The sequence below is a fragment of the Canis lupus genome, chromosome 25 (assembly GCF_003254725.2).
Source record: "Canis lupus dingo isolate Sandy chromosome 25, ASM325472v2, whole genome shotgun sequence".
Classification (NCBI taxonomy): domain Eukaryota; kingdom Metazoa; phylum Chordata; class Mammalia; order Carnivora; family Canidae; genus Canis; species Canis lupus.
In genome coordinates this window covers 7,320,745-7,336,625 of record NC_064267.1, presented here as the reverse complement: position 1 = coordinate 7,336,625, position 15,881 = coordinate 7,320,745, and the positions used below count along the sequence as shown (strand labels likewise).

Below are 15,881 nucleotides of genomic sequence, written 5' to 3'. Positions count from 1 at the left end.
TCTTCCCCTGCTCATGCTCTCTCTCTCTCTCTCTCTCAAATAAATAAATAAATAAATAAACACATAAGTAAATAAATAAAATCTTTGGAAAAAAAAGACTTCCAACTGAAGTATAACAAAAACACAGAAACATACACAAAATCCCAAGTGTACAGACTGAATATACCTACAGAACCAGCACTCAAGATTGAGAAACAGATTTTTACCAGCATCCTACCCTCATCCCATCTCCCAGCCACCCTTTCTTCTCCACAGAGAATCATAGACTGAGTTTTGAGCTTCATATAAGTAAAATCACACAGTATGTGCTCTTTTTTCTTTTTTTAAAAAAGATTTTATTTATTTGAGAGAGAGAGAGAAAGAGAGAGAGTGCGTGCACTCAAGAGACAGAGCTCAAACAGGAGGGAGCAGCAGAGAGAGGGGGGAAGCAGACTCCTTACTGAGCAGGGAGCTCAACTGGGGATCCCAGGTCCCCAAGATCATGACCTGAGCTGAAGGCAGACGCTTAACAACTGAGCAACCCAGGTGCTCCAGTATGTACTCTTAATGTCTGGTTTCAGCCCTTCAATGTTGTGTTTGTGGGAGTCTTCCATGCTGTATGTGGTAATTGTTCATTCTCGTTACTATATCATATTCCACTGTATGACTGTTCCATAGCTTATTAATCTATCCATTTGGGTTGTTTCCAGTTTGGGCTATTTCAAATCCAGCTGTCATGAGCATTCACTTATGGTGTCTTTTGGTGTAAATGTCTTGTATTTCTGTTGGAATAAGTCTAGCGATGGAATTGCTGGCTCATGGGATAAATATATGTTCACTTTCAGTAAGTAGTGTGAATTTTCCAAAGTGTTTGCATCATATTTTACTCCCACCAGCTTTTTTGAGTTCCAGTTGTTTTATATTCTTGCCAGTGCTTGGAAAAGCTTATCTTTTTGCTTGTTTGTTTTAGCTGTTTAGTTGTGTATATAGTGCTGTGCCATTGTAATTTTAATTTGCATTTTCCTGATAACTCCTGAACTTAAGCACATTTTCATTTTCATATGTTTGTGGGACATTAAGATATCTTATTTTGAGAGGTAACTATTCAAATCTTTTGCCCATTTCTTTTCCTGTTAATTGACTCTTTTTAAAAAGTTTGTAGTTCTTTATATATTCTGGACACAAATCTTTGGTCAGATATTTATATTGTGAATATCTTCTCTCACTCTGCGTTTTGCCTTTTTATTCTCTTAATGGTGTCTTTTAGGGGGGAAAATTTTTTAATTTAAATGTAGCTCTTCTATTGTTGTGTTTTCTGTGTTTTAAGGAATCTTTTCCTATTCAAAGCTAATGAAGATCTTCTGTTATGTTTTTGTTTTGCATTTTCATTGTTTTATCTATCACATTTAGATCTACAGTCCATTTGGACTTCCTTTCCTTATATGATGTGAGGTAGGGATCAAGCTTCAATTTTAAACATATGGCTAGCCATTTGACTGAGCACCATTTATTGAAAATATCATCTTTTCTTCACTAGATTTAATTTTGAGTTCAGTGAGAAGCTTCTTGAAGCCTGTTCCACAAAGGATTAGCATGATCATATCTGTTTTAAGAGTATCTGTCTGGCTGTGCTGTAAAAAAATAGATGGTGGGAGGTAGGAATGAAAGCAGGGAGCTCAGGAAAGAGGCTGTTGTAATAGGCCAGATGAGGGATGGTGGGTGCATGAAGTAGAGGGGTAGCAGTGAGGATGAAGAGATATATTTTTAAGATCTTGCTTTACAGGGCCAGCTCATGAACTGGATGTAGGGTGTGACTAAAAAGACAGAAATTAAATATGGCTCTAAAGTTTTTGGCCTGAACAATTAAGGGAATAGTAGAGAACCACTGGAGGGTATCTGAATTCTCCTATAGCCATGAAAAGAATTCTTGCTGTCAGACCTGTATTCAAATCTAATTTAAAGTTTTATTTGTAAATGTGTGGAAGAAAAGTAGGTTAATTAATTCAACATTAATTTGAGCTCTTAACTCCTTTGTCTTTCACCTACCATGAAAGAAGCTGGAAAATGAAAATACTTCCCAGCTAGCAATGGCCACATAACATAGTCCTTGTCAACAACCACTAGCAGAGATCTCCTGGAGCCCAGAGGAGAGCCTGGCACATGGTAGGTGCTGTAATATTTGTTGAGTGAAAAAATGAAAAGTATGAATGATATGATTAAAGATACAAGACCTGGAGGAGATATTTCTGGAATGACACCAATGAAAAAGAAAAAAAGAAAATGATTAAGAGCAAAAGGTGAGTAGCTGGCTTTGGCAAAATAGAAGGACAAGGTTTCTCTGAGAGCAGGTCATCAATTATCCTGATAATCACCAAGTCCAAGGAACTCTTTTGTTGTTGTTGTTGTTGTTTTGTATACTTTTTATTGGAGTTTGATTTGCCAACATATAGCATAACACCCAGTGCTCATCCCATCAAGTTCCCCACTCAGTGCCCATCACCCAGTCACCCCAACCCCTCACCCACCTCCCTTTCCACCACCCCTTGTTTGTTTCCCAGAGTCTGGTGTCTCTCATGTTCTATCACCCTCATCAATATTTCCCACTCATTTTATCTCCTTTCCCCTTTATTCCCTTTCACTATTTTTTATATTCCCCAAATGAATGAGACCATATAATGTTTGTCCTTCTCCAATTGAATTACTTCACTGAGCATAATACCCTCCAGTTCCATCCACGTTGAAGCAAATGGTGGGTATTTGTCACTTCTAATGGCTGAGTAATATTACGTTGTATACATATGCCACAGCTTCTTTATCCATTCATCTTTCGATGGACACCGAGGCTCCATCCACAGTTTGCCTATTGTGGACATTGCTACATTGGGGTGCAGGTGTCCTGCCATTTCACTGCATCTGTATCTTTGGGGTAAATCCCCAATAGTGCAATTGCTGGGTCATAGGGCAGTTCCATTTTTAACTGAGGAACCTCCACACAGTTTTCCAGAGTGGCTGTAACAGTTCACATTCCCACCAACAGTGCAAGAGGGTTCCCCTTTCTCCACATCCTCTCCAACATTTGTGGTTTCCTGTCTTGTTAATTTTCCCCATTCTCACTGGTGTGAGGTGGTATCTCATTGTGGTTTTGATTTGTATTTCCCTGATGGCAAGTGATGCAGAGCATTTTCTCATGCGCTTGTTGGCCATGTCTAGGTCTTCTTTGGTGAAATGTCTGTTCATGTCTTCTGCCCATTTCATGATTGGATTGTTTGTTTCTTTGCTGTTGAGTTTAATAAGTTCTTTATAGGTCTTGGATACTAGCCCTTTATCTGATATGTCATTTGCAAATATCTTCTCCCATTCTGTAGGTTGTCTTTTAGTTTTGTTGACTGTATCCTTTGCTGTGCAGAAGCTTTTTATGTTAAGTCCCAGTAGTTCATTTTTGCTTTTGTCTCTCTTGCCTTCATAGATGTATCTTGCAAGAAGTTGCTGTGGCCAAGTTCAAAAAGGGTGATGCCTGTGTTTTCCTGTAGGATTTTGATGGATTCTTGTCTCACATTTAGATCTTTCATCCATTTTGGGTGTATCTTTGTGTCTGGTGTAAGAGAATGGTCTAGTTTCATTCTTCTGCACGCGGCTGTCCAGTCTTCCCAGTACCATTTATTGAAGAGACTTTTTTCCAGTGGATAGTCTTTCCTGCTTTGTCGAATATTAGTTGACCATAGATTTCTCTTTATCTTTGGAATTTGCGAGTTTCACTATTAAATGTCAAGGTGTTGAACGGTTTTTATTGATTTCAGGGGGGGGACCTCTCTATCTCCTGGATCTGAATGCCTGTCCCCCTCCCCAAATTAGGGAAGTTCTCAGCTATGATTTGTTCAAAAATGCTTTCTGGTCCTCTGTCCCTCTCAGCACCCTCTGGAACCCCAATTAAATGCAAATTTTTCCTTATGAGGCTGTCATTTATTTCCTTTGAACTTTCCTCATGGTCTTTTAATTGTTTTTATTTTCTCCTCAGCTTCCTTCCTTGCCATCAACTTGTCTTCTATGTCACTCACTCTTTCTTCTACCTCATAAACCCTAGTTGTTAGGACCTCCAGTTTGGACTGCATCTCATTTAATTGATTTTTAATTTCGGCCTGATTAGATCTAAATTCTGCAGTCATGAAGTCTCTTGAATCCTTTATGCTTTTTTTCCAGAGCCACCAGTAGCTTTATAATTGTGCTTCTGAATTGGCTTTCTGACATCGAATTGTAACCCAAATTCTGTAATTCTGTGTCAGAGAGTACTGTTTCTGATTTTTTTCTTTTGTGGTGAGTTCTTCTTTCTAGTCATTTTGCTCAGTGCATAGTGGCTACAACCGAGTTGTACTGGAAAAAGGAAGAAAAAAAAAAAAGGAGGGTACTCTTTGGTTCTATACACTGTAAATTCCTTGACTTCTGTGGAGCTTTCCAGCACTACTCGGTCCAGAATTGCTCTTCCCCTGTCCTTCCAGCTGGTCTTCTTCTTCTTTTAAAGATTTTATGTATTTATTCATGATAGACACAGAGAGAGGGAGGCAGAGACACAAGCAGAGGGAGAAGCAGGCTCCATGCAGGGAGCGTGACCTGGGACTCGGTCCAGAGACTCCAGGATCATGCCCTGGGCCGAAGGCCGGTGTTTAAACCGTTGAGCCACCCAGGCTGCCCTCCAGCTGGTCTTCTGGGGGAGGGACCTGCTGTGCTGAGTCTCAGGTGTGTGTACCTGGGGGAGCTGCCCTGTCCCCTGCCAGGTGCACGGCTTAGCAGGAGCTGTTTACTCTGTGCGGTCCCTGTCCCCTGGCAGCCCCGACCCTCCCAGGCACAGGGTGACACCAGGAGGAACAACATCACTGGCGGCAGCCAGCTCTCCAGCCCTGGAGTCAGCTCCCGCAGTAACTACTGCAGCTCCCAGTCCGCACTGGCCTGGATACTCCTGGGGGCGGGGGGTGGGGGGGGGGGGACGCTGACCTGGCTGACCTGCACAGCTCGGGGCGCCCGGTGGCAGGAGCGTCCTCGCTGTCCTGTATCCTCCCCGCCTCCGCCTGTCCCGAGGGAGCGCAGGATCCTGGGCTGTGTCCCCCGGCGCCCTGGGCTCCGGGGCCTGCTGCTGGAATCGCCCTCCCGGGCCGCGCAGCCCCCTCCGCGGGAGCCGCCGCCCGAGCTGCTCCAGAGGCCCCCACGTGCCGCGTCCAGCCCTTTACCGTGCTCGGCCAGTGGGGTGTGGTGACCCTCTGTTTGTGACCCTGGGAGATTGGAGGATCCACTGCCCCCCTCCTGGGATCCTGCCCGAGTTCCCTGCGAGCGCCTTTCCATCTGGGAAGACTTTTAAAGCCTCTGCTGCTCCGGGACTGGGCTCTCCTGTCCTGGAAGCTCTTGCCGCCCGCCGGGTCTTAGCTCGGCTCCTCGCAGGGGTCCCTCCCCCACTGGATTCTTTTTTATTTTTTTCCGTCTTCCTACCTTGTTAGAGGGCAAACTCTTCTCTCTGTAGCGTTCCAGCTGTTCTCTCTTTAAATCTCAGGTCGAATTCATAGGTTTTCAGGATGATTTGAAAGTTATCTAGGTAAGTTGGGGACAGATGACTTGGGGACCTTACTCCTCTGCCTCCTTTGTTCTTGACTTTGACTCTGGCAAGTAATGTTGATTACCTTCTCTGAATTTTCCGCTTTTATCCTCTCTTCTGGTTCTTATTTCTCTGGTCATTATCTTTTTGGAATAGCTTTATTGAGATATAATTCACATACCATACAATCTACCCATTTGATGTGCACAATACAATCATGTTTAGCCTATTCACAGATACGTGCAAACTTTAGAAAGAAACCTGTACCTCTTAGCTATCACCTTTTTACTCCTTCTTGGAGCCCTAAGTAACTACTCAGTAAGTGCTTTTATTTTTCCTTTCCAATCTGGACCTTCTTTTTTTTCTTTCTTGCCTAATTTCCCTGGCCAGAATCACCCATATAATGTTGAATAGAAGTGATGAAAGACAAAAATTAATGTCTATGTCTTATTCTTGATCTTGGGTGGAAATTACCCAGTCTTTCACCATTAAACACAATGCTAGCTGTAAGGTTTTTGTAGATGCTTTTTAATTGGGTTGAGGAAGTTCTTAATTCTTCCTATTCCTATTGTGTTGCCTATTTTTATCATGAAAGTATGTTGGATTTTGTCAAAAGCATTTATTGAGGTGATCATATAGCATTTGTTTTTTACTCTATTAATATGGTCTATTATCTTAATTTATTTTTTAAATAAATAAGGGGCAGCCCAGATGGCTCAGTGGTTTAGTGCTGCCTTCAGCCCAGGGCCTGATCCTGGAGTCCCAGGATCAAGTCCCACGTCGGGCTCCCTGCATGGAGCCTGCTTCTCCATCTCCAGAGGCAGAGACACAGGCAAAGGGAGAAGCAAGCTCCCTGCAGGGCCCTGGGATCACGACCTGAGCCAAAGGCAGACGCTCAACCACTGAGCCATTCAGGCATCCCTCTATTGTTTTTTATCAATTTCAGTAGCTTGTGTCTTTCTAGGAATTTGTTCATTCCATCTAAGTTATCTAACTTACTGGCACACAAATGTTCATAGTATTCTTTTATATTCTTTCTTTATTTCTATAAGGTCAGCAGTAATACCCCTTTTTATACTTTAGACTCACAATATTTTCTTGGTCAGAAATCTTGTTTAAAGATTTGTTGATATTTCCAAACAACCAGTTTTGGTTCCATTGATTTTGTTTATTATTTTTCTATTCTCTAGTTCACTGATTTCTGCTCTGATTTTTATTATTTCTTTCCTTTTGCTTGCTTTTGGTTTTGTGTGGTCTTTTTTTCCAGTTTTTAAGGTGGAAGCTCAGGTTATTGATTTGAGATTTTTCTTCTTGCTTAATATAGTTGTACATATACAGTATGAAATATAACTGTAATACCTTAGAGAAGCTAATAGGGAAGGGAGCTGCCTGAGAATCTGATCCTATTAAAAGACTGTAAATTGTGCCGCCAAAACCTGGAGTCTTCTCCTAGATGGCTCTTGGTTAGCAGTCAGCTGAATGAGCTTTCAGATTTATAAGGAAAGATCTGTAGAGAGATAAAGGCAGGGAAAGGACTCCTGGTGATAAAGTGGGAGAATCAACTTTTTCTGCCAGACACAGATGGGAAACCAGGTAGAGGGACTCTGGGGACTGACAGAGGCAAGGTCGTGCCCAGAGTGAGGCACAGGATGCAGACAAAGGCCAGCTCATAGAGGTGACAGGACCAGGCGGAGCAGTGGGAAAGAATTCAGCAGGTGCTGAAATCCAGAGCCAAAGAAGAGTACTCATCAAAACAGAAGTTTGGAGAAGGGAGGGGACCAAGGTGATTTTTATTTAAATATTAAAAAAAAATGTGACTTAGCAACACTGGGGACATCATGGGCACTTAGGCAGTTTGGCTTTGTCCACGTCTCTTTCTTCCCAGATAAGAAGTGAATCCCTTGGCTCACCTGAGGACATCACATCCAACACAATATGGGGCTTGGGTGTTGATTTAATCAATGAGCGGGATGCGAATAAGGATGGAAGAGACTGTGGAGAGAATCAAGGGGCCGGGAGTGCTGCCGCAGGCCAGACGAGTTGAGTGATCCAGAGAGAGGATTAGATTAAGACCCAACAAAAAGAAATTCAGCTGGACTTGGATTTGCAGCAGCGATCTTCCCTGAGAGGAGAAGCGGTGCGAGCGCTGCAGAGCCAGCCAGCGGGGCTGGGGGGCTGTGATGCAGACAAGGGGCTGGGGCCTGTACCGTCAGGGGCTTTTGTAAAGGCGGTCGCTGACAGTTCACAGGAAGTGTTGCTTGCCTGACTGTGCTGTGCTTGCATAGTAGCAGGTAAAGCCGTGATTGACGGGCAGCGGTCGGGAGGACCCGCGGAGCCCGGCCCTGGAGCGGCGGGCGACCCTGCCGTGTTCTGGGGAAGGGCCCCCTCTGCAGAGTTTATTGCCTTCTCACGGCTGTAGCCGAATAAAGTTATGTTTGCTTAAGTGAGCTGTCTTCCTTTTAAGAAAAAAAAAAAAAAAGAACCAACCCGGCTGCGGACACGTAAGTCCGCTGAGCTGAGCGCGGCGTGGAGGAGGCGGCCGCGGCGCTGGAGGGGGCGCAGGACCCGGGCCGCGCGCGGGGGCGGAGGCGACCCAGACGGCGGGGCTGCGGCCAAGTCCTGCGCGGGGATCTCGACCCCTTTCGCCCGCAGTTGGGAGGGCCCCGGCGGCCCACACGCTTCCGTGTTTGCATATTCGTTTAGCAAAGGGACGCGTCCCCAGTTTAGCGGGCTTCTCCAACTCTGGCCGGAGGGACTCCCAGCGGGCGAGCCAACCCCGAAGGCCGGGCGGGCTCTGAGAGCAGGCCTTGGTTCGCAGAGGGCACGTCTCGGCGGCCGCGTGATGCTCCGCCCCATGACACGAGCACCCCTCGGGCTTCCCTGTGTTGTCACTCCTCTTTCCTCGGTGTCGCACAGCAGGCGCCGGGGAAGGGCCGCCGTGCAAGCTCGGTTTGCTCCCAGTGTCAGTGTCCGTAAGCGCTGCGGCAGTGAACACGGGGCCTGCCAGCTCTGGCCTCTCGTCGTGTCCTCAGGACAAAGTCTTAGCTTAGAGGAGTGCTTCTCAAGGTGCAATCAAATCATCTGGAGCGGGCGGCGGCACCCCTCCCCCCCCCCCCCCCCCCCGTGCTCCTTAAAATGCAGATTCTGATGCTCCATGTCTGGGGTGGGACCTGACGGTCTGCATATTTAGTAAGCCTCAGGTGGTGCTGATCCGCTGGTCCAGGGGCCACACTCCGAGACTTGAGGCCCTAGTGGCACTCGGGGGGCCAGCCAGAGACAGATGGGAAGTGCGGGGGGGGGGGGGCGGCCAGAATTTCCGTGGCAGATTTACAAATGGACTTAGAGCCCCTGCTTGTGATGTGGCTGACCTCCAGGGGTAGTTGTGCAAAGCTGCCACGGTTTTATCAGTTCTTATTAATGGTTTCATTTGGAGAGATTTGCCCCTCAGGTGATTCTGTGAGACGCAATCTGAAACCGAAATAAAGAAATGATTCACCAAAAGCATCATTTGGCCTGCTAAGGGAAAGAAATCATTGCTTCCATAAAGGCCTTTGTCTGCTGAGAACTAATCGATGGGAAAATCGTGAAAACATATTGCAAATATCGCCGTTATTCTCAGGCAACCTGCTGTGCCTCGTGTTTCTGCTAGTTCGATGATATGGGGGAAAATTTGGTTTTTAGTAGACAGTTCCAGAGAACCGGCCAGTGCAGGACACCATTTGGGTCCCCATGCAAACGGGACACCTGCTTTCACTCAGCAACAGGACTCAGCATGGGAGACAAACTAGAGGTGCACCAAATGTTTTGGGCCCCAAACCTGAAGAAGTGCCTTACAAGACCCAGCAGACACAGACTAGCCTGATACCTACCGGAGTCCAGTTTCCCAGGGGGAGCAGCCTCTCCCACCTTGAGGTTCTAGGGTTCTTGCCTCTCCTATGGACCACTCTAATGCCTCTGTTGCTTAGGATCTTACAAAAAAGTTATTTGTGCATTTGCCTTAACTCCCCAACCTGGAAGCTTCTTGGAGAATGTTAGATCTGCTTGACCTGGTAGCCTTTGTGCACGATAGACTCACAGTCTCTTCTGAGCGAATAGCCAGTGGAGGATCAAGTAGTGACCAGTCAAGGGATGAGGGCTTCCTGGAGGAGATGACATTTCTCTTAGCTTCTGAAGAAAGTGACGATTTTGGCTTTGGTGAAATTATCCCCTTGATTTTCCTTTCCTCTGTTTTGTAGGTTGCTTATATTCCTGTTCTTATTTTATTTTACTTATTTATTTTATCTGGTTTTTATTTTCAGTGTGACTAATCTCCAGGCCCTGCCTTGCGTGTCTTATGTATCAGTATAGATACCTGTATCGACACTGTATCTACCTATATCTACACTATATCTAGCTATAGCTGTACTCTCTATGCAATATCTATCTACAGCTATATTCTTTTTTTCTGATCACTTCACCCTCATCTACATTTAGATGATGCCTCCCCTCCTCCCAAGCTCCCATCAGACCTGGTGTAGCAGGGTTATTCCCGTTCACATAACTGCTTGTTGACCAACACCTGCTGATTCCTCCCATTCTCCTTTGTCATTTTGAGTTTAGGATGCGATTTTATTGGCAACCGGACTCTTTTTGTAATTCCTTTGTTGAACTGTTGATTCATAGTATCCTTGCAGCCTTTTGCTGGATAGAACTCAGATCGTCCGTGACTTTGACCCAGTGACAGGAAGCTCGCAGCTCGGGGGTTTATGTGCCATGGCATCAGAGTGGGCAGACCACATCCTTGTCCCCTCATTTGTGAGAACATTTCAGATCCAAATGCAAGTGCTGTCACCTTTGCCTGGGTCTGACTCATGAACTAATTAGTCATATTTGTGGCTAATGAAAGGCTATGGAAACAACTTGATTCATCTTCTCTCTCAAGAATCTTTTGGACCCGACCGTGTATGGAGCAAGAGGTCTGCTCCTCTACCAGCAGCTTGGTGGAAATAATTATTGAGCACTTACCACAGACAGGGGCTCTGAGGGCTAAAAACTGCAAGGAAGGGAAGAGGGGCAGGGGCTTTCAGCTTACTTCCCTGGCCTCACAGGCAGTCCCTGGGGAGCAGGAGATACCTGTTAACTTCTGACCCCAGGATGGGGCGAGGTCAGCCCTGCTGTCTTCTGTGCTTCTGGCTGTTTATGGGCAAACTAGAGCTCAACGAGGTCTCTGGGAGCAGGGCCGGAGGCAGGAGCAGAAGTCAAAGCCTTCTAGGGGCACCTGGGTGGTTCAGTCGTTCAAGCACCTGCCTTTGGCTCAGGTCATGGTCCCAGGATGCTGAGATCGAGCCCTGCATTGGGCTCCCTGCTCAACGGGAGTCTGCTTTTACCTCCCCTTACTTGTGCTCTCTCAAATAAATAAAAATAAAATTTTTCTTAAATTTTAAATTTTAAAATTTAAAATTTAAATTTTTCTTAAAAAAGAAAAAAAATCAAAGCCCTCTAAATAATCCTAAATAATGGAACAGGCAGGGAAACAGAAAAATGTCAGATTATTTTTCTTAAAATTTTGATCATTTTTAATGGTTGCATTTCCTGCACATTTTATCACACAAATAAGAGTGTGACTATTAGGTGAGGGCAGTGGTCAAGGATCAGCGTGGTACTTAGCACTGCCAAGTAGTACTCAGAGAGGAATAGCAGGCACTAAGCAAAAAGCACTCAGGAACCCACAATCCCAACTCAGTAGCCAGATGAAGCTTTAACTAAAGACTGTTCCTTCTAGTAAGGGAACAACCTCCTTCCTTCTTTCCCCTCTCCCTCTTGTCTTCCCCACCAAGCCTTTCTCAATTCCGGAGCTCTCCGCCCCGGGGCAGCAGCACGGGATGTGTCCTTAGGCAATGTGTGCACGGTGTAATCATTGCCTAACTTAGAGGGCTCCCTTGACAAATGATTTGCTTCTCAACAGTGCCTCTTCTACCTCCTTTAAAAAAAGTTTCTGGAAACATAAATAAGAGCAGAGACCTTGGGAAGATCCCTTGTCATAACTCTCTTCCAGTTAAGAGACTAGTCCCTGTGTGTGTGTGTGTGTGTGTGTGTGTGTGTGAGAGAGAGAGAGAGAGAGAGAGAGAGAGAGAGAGAGAAAGGGAGAGGACACATGAGGGGGAAATGAACACTGAGTTGGTCCTTTGGGATGTTTACAACTTTATTATCACTAATACTAATGGTCAGGTTAAGCACCACAAAAGTGGCCTCTTTCTTTGCAAACCAAAAGTAGAGCAAAGATCTATCATGTTTCCTCCCCCTCTCCATCCCACCTGCTGCCCCACCATCTCTGTCTGTCTGTCTGTCTGTCTGTCTCTTAGCGGTGCCCAACAGCAACAGAGGATGAGAGGATGCTGACGAAGGAGACACACACCCTGGCAAGCTTAGAACACAACCGAAATGGCTGTACCAGCTTCTCTTCCCATCTGTGAGCATCTCTTCAACAACGAGTTCCTAATTCACTGTGATCTTTAAAAACTGCCACATGACTTCAGGATTTTGCTGTGAGCAGAATCCTGGAGCCTCTAACCACGAGGATCTAAAGAGTAAGTTAGTGGTGGAACGAGGGGCGCAGGGAGGTGGGTTTTCAGATGCCCCTGGAGGTTGGCTGGGCTGGGACAGCATCTGTGCGGGGCTGAGTACCCCACGCCTGGCCTGAGCTGCCTGCTCTCGGGGTTCAGGAGGAACTGACAGGAAAGTGGAAAAGCTACGTCTATAGTGTTATTCTTCAAATCAGTCCAGATAGTAACATTTGTAGGTAGGTGGAGCAGAAAAACAGTAGCGATTCCTCCCTGGACACTCTTCTGATCAATAAAACCGATAAATCTAAGTCCTGGAAATATGCACTTTGCACCAAGGGAGAGAAAAATACAGCCCTTAAGTATTTTAGTTTTCCTTGAGTTAACCCTTATGCAAAGCAGTTGCTGTCCTCTGCAGTGAGAGCCCACTCACCACAGAGTTCGCTTTCTAATGAACCTTCCAGAGACCCTGGATTTGAATTTCAAAGAGCTTTCTGAAGAGTCCAGAGTCATATCTTTAAGTGTAGAAACTCAGAACAGAATAGGGCCTGAGGAGAATAGTTTTTCTCATCACCTGAACAAATAATTCCTTTTTCGAGTTTTATTGAGACATAATTGACAAATAAACATCGTATATCTTTAAGTGTGCCATGTGATGTTTTGGTATTCACATACTTGTGACATGTGTACCGCAATCAAACAGACACATCCATCACCTCACAAAGTTACCTTTTTTTTTCTTTTTTTGGTGAGAGCAATTAAGATCTACTCGCTTAGTAAATATCAACACATAATAGAGTATTGTTAATTGTCTGTGCATATAATTTCTAAAATCTCCTGTGGGTCAGGGTCACGGCCAAGGTTGGACAGGAATGAGTAGGAATGAGGGCTTGGATTACCTCATAGGAGCACGGCACTCATTAAGCTCCTGTTTTCAGAGTTTAAGGGGGGAAGGTGTGGGGATAGGGAGGCAGCCTGGGACTCAGGAGAAACAGAGAGGGAGAGACAGTGACTCATGGGTTCATCGATAGCTTCATGGTCAGACCTCATGATTGAACAGGTTGAATGCGCGGGTGATGTGCTAGCCTCCGTGAGGTTTAAAGGTGCCACTGACTCAGTCCTTCCCACCTGGATTTCAGAGTCTGGCTGGGGAGCGGAGTGAGGACACCAACTCTTGGAACACACGGAATGCTGTGCTGTGATGGAAGTTTCCTAAAGTGCTCCAGGAGACCAGAGGAAGGGTAAAGTAACAGTATCTGGAACCAGGAGGAAGGTTTTGTGGAGGAAGAGAAACAGCAGCAAAAGCAAGAGGCACAGGAGGCGGGGAGGCAAGTTCTTGCAGAAGATGGTCACCCAAGCCTGCTCCCTCCTCTGAGCGTGAAGTCAGGGGAGGCCAAGAGCAGCAGAACTCTTTTGGAATGCACCAGGGGCCCGAAATAAACTCAGGATACTATTGGTATTTGGAGATTGCCATGAACTATAAATAGAGAGTAGAAAAGATATTCAGAATATTTTCTGAATGAGGATGAAATTCATAAATGTTCCCAGCATGGAGACATGTTCCATTAGAGCTGGGGCAGGGTAGGATCCATCAAATGATGGCTTTCCTTTCACAGGGAGGCTAATAAGAGAGCCCAGGCGGGCTTGCTCAGAGCTTAGTGCTCTGCAGTCACACGGCCGCATGTGAACAGGGACTACACTGAGGACAGAAGCTGCTCTGGAATGTCAGTCACTCCGTGGAGTTCACTGGCTTCTCAACAGCCTACAAATATTTGACAACGCTTCATTAGGACTTCTACTCTTTGTATAAGAAAATCCAAAGAAAACAATTTTGAGGGTTTTCTACATTTTCCAGAAAAAGAAATCTTTGGGTGAAAGAAGCAGGTGAGGTTTCTGACTGTACTTTTTCTATGGCCTCAGTTTCTTGATCCACGCGAGGGGGAGGTGGGGCCAGTGGAGCACAGTGTTCCTTCCTGCTGAAACATTTTCTTAGTCGGAGCCTTATGCAGACCAGCAGCTGTTTGCAATTACTCAGCCAGGCAGTCAGAGGATGTTCTCTCCCCACCATGTTTCTGCATCTGCCAAGCTGAATTCTTTTTTGGGCAACATCTGTTCTTATTTCCCATGTGATGTTGTCTCAGTTGACCACAAAAATAATTACATACTTATTCTGAAGTAATCAGTTCGTTGAAATCCTTTTCAACAAGATAGCAGATTTCACTGGGAAAAGTGACATCTCAGGAACAGAGTTCCTCTAAGGGACCACGGATTGCAGAACAGACCAGTGCCCTTGTCTTCAGGGGTGGCGGGGAGAGGCAGAGATGACTGCCATTTCGGAGTCGTGTTAGACCTAAAATATCAGCCTCTTTCCCCTCCCTTGGAGCTGAACTGTGGGAGGGCTGCTCACAGACTGTGAGCCAACTCTTATATAAAGTTCATGGTAATGCAGGCAAAGGAGCAGAGGACTTTATTACAGCCAAGAGTAACACAATTACATCCATTCTATTTCCTTTGGTATCTACCTAAAAGGCATAAATGAAGCCAGTAGTTAAAAAAAAAAAAATGAGAGTACCTGAAACAAACTCATCTCTTTTTGAGCCCTCAGACATAGCATGACTAGGGGGCTTGGATCAAGGGGTGATAATATGATAATAAGAAATTCATAATCATTTAGGGAAATGAGTGAAGTTTTGTAGGGCAGAAAATAACACAGGAAAGGCAGACTGGGTGTCAGATCTTCAATGACCTTGAATGACAGGTTGAGCCTTTGTACTACATTTTATGGCAAGTCATTGGAAGGATCTGAACATTCGGTATAATTGAATTTCACATCTTTCTTATCTCAGGCTGACCCCTCTGAAGAGAGGGACCACAGTGTACCATTTAGCCCTGGTGTACATTGTTCTGAGCTCTGCCTACTTTTCTTTTCTTCCTCAAATGATAGTCTTGCAAAAATGTTTTCCAGGAAACTGGAACTTTCTGGGTTTTGGGAGGGGGAATTGTTAAACCTTTTAAAGGCAATAATTATGGAACTTGTCTGTGTTCATGTATTCAGTTAACTAATATATTAATCCCTGCTATGTGTCAGATGCTATGCTAGGGGCTGGGGACACAATGAGTGAATCACAATCCCAGACCTCAAGGATCTTAACTGGTGAGGGAGATGCTAACATGTATGTTTATTATAATATAGTGAGACAGAAATAAGCACCCAGATCTGTGGGACTATAGAGGTTCAAAGGAAAGTCTTCTCAGAGAAGATGAAACAGGCCCTGCAGGTTAATGGATAGCTTAAGAGTTAAGTAAACAGATTAGGGCGGGGTACGGGGGCATTTCAGGTAGAGGGATCAGCTTGCCGTGTACAGTTTGGTGTTATTAGAACAGAATGCTCCAGAGAGATGGGAGCAAAAGCCAAACTGTTAAACCTGGGAACTAAGGAACCAGATGAAGTGGAAGCGGGGAAGGAACAAGCTTGATTTAATAACCACACTGGTTTCTAGAAATATATAAAACAGGCTAATCTCCAATCCTTCGGCAAGTACCCAGAAATTCTGGACAAATTGTGGCAAAGATTCTTCTCAGTGACTGAGTAGCTGTGAGAAAAAGAAAGGACATCCTCTCGTTCTAGGAATAGAAGGAACTGAAAACAAGAACGATAAGCTCCTGTGTAGTCCTTGGGTTAGGGGAGAGCACAGAACAGGTAGTCAGCCCCTGTCACCCCAGAACTTGGATTTTAATGCCCACATGGCAACAAGACATGCTACCATAAGCTGATGAAAAGGACA

The 15,881-nt window shown here is 45.2% G+C and overlaps 1 long non-coding RNA gene across 1 annotated transcript; it reads left to right on the top strand.

The window, feature by feature from the left end:
- The first annotated feature begins 5,085 nt into the window (after positions 1 to 5,085).
- LOC112669431 (uncharacterized) lies at positions 5,086 to 13,555 on the top strand. The gene is made up of 3 exons (XR_007405850.1): positions 5,086 to 5,557; positions 11,899 to 12,123; positions 13,236 to 13,555. It is a non-coding gene; the product is annotated as an uncharacterized LOC112669431 (long non-coding RNA).
- The last annotated feature ends 2,326 nt before the right edge of the window (positions 13,556 to 15,881 follow it).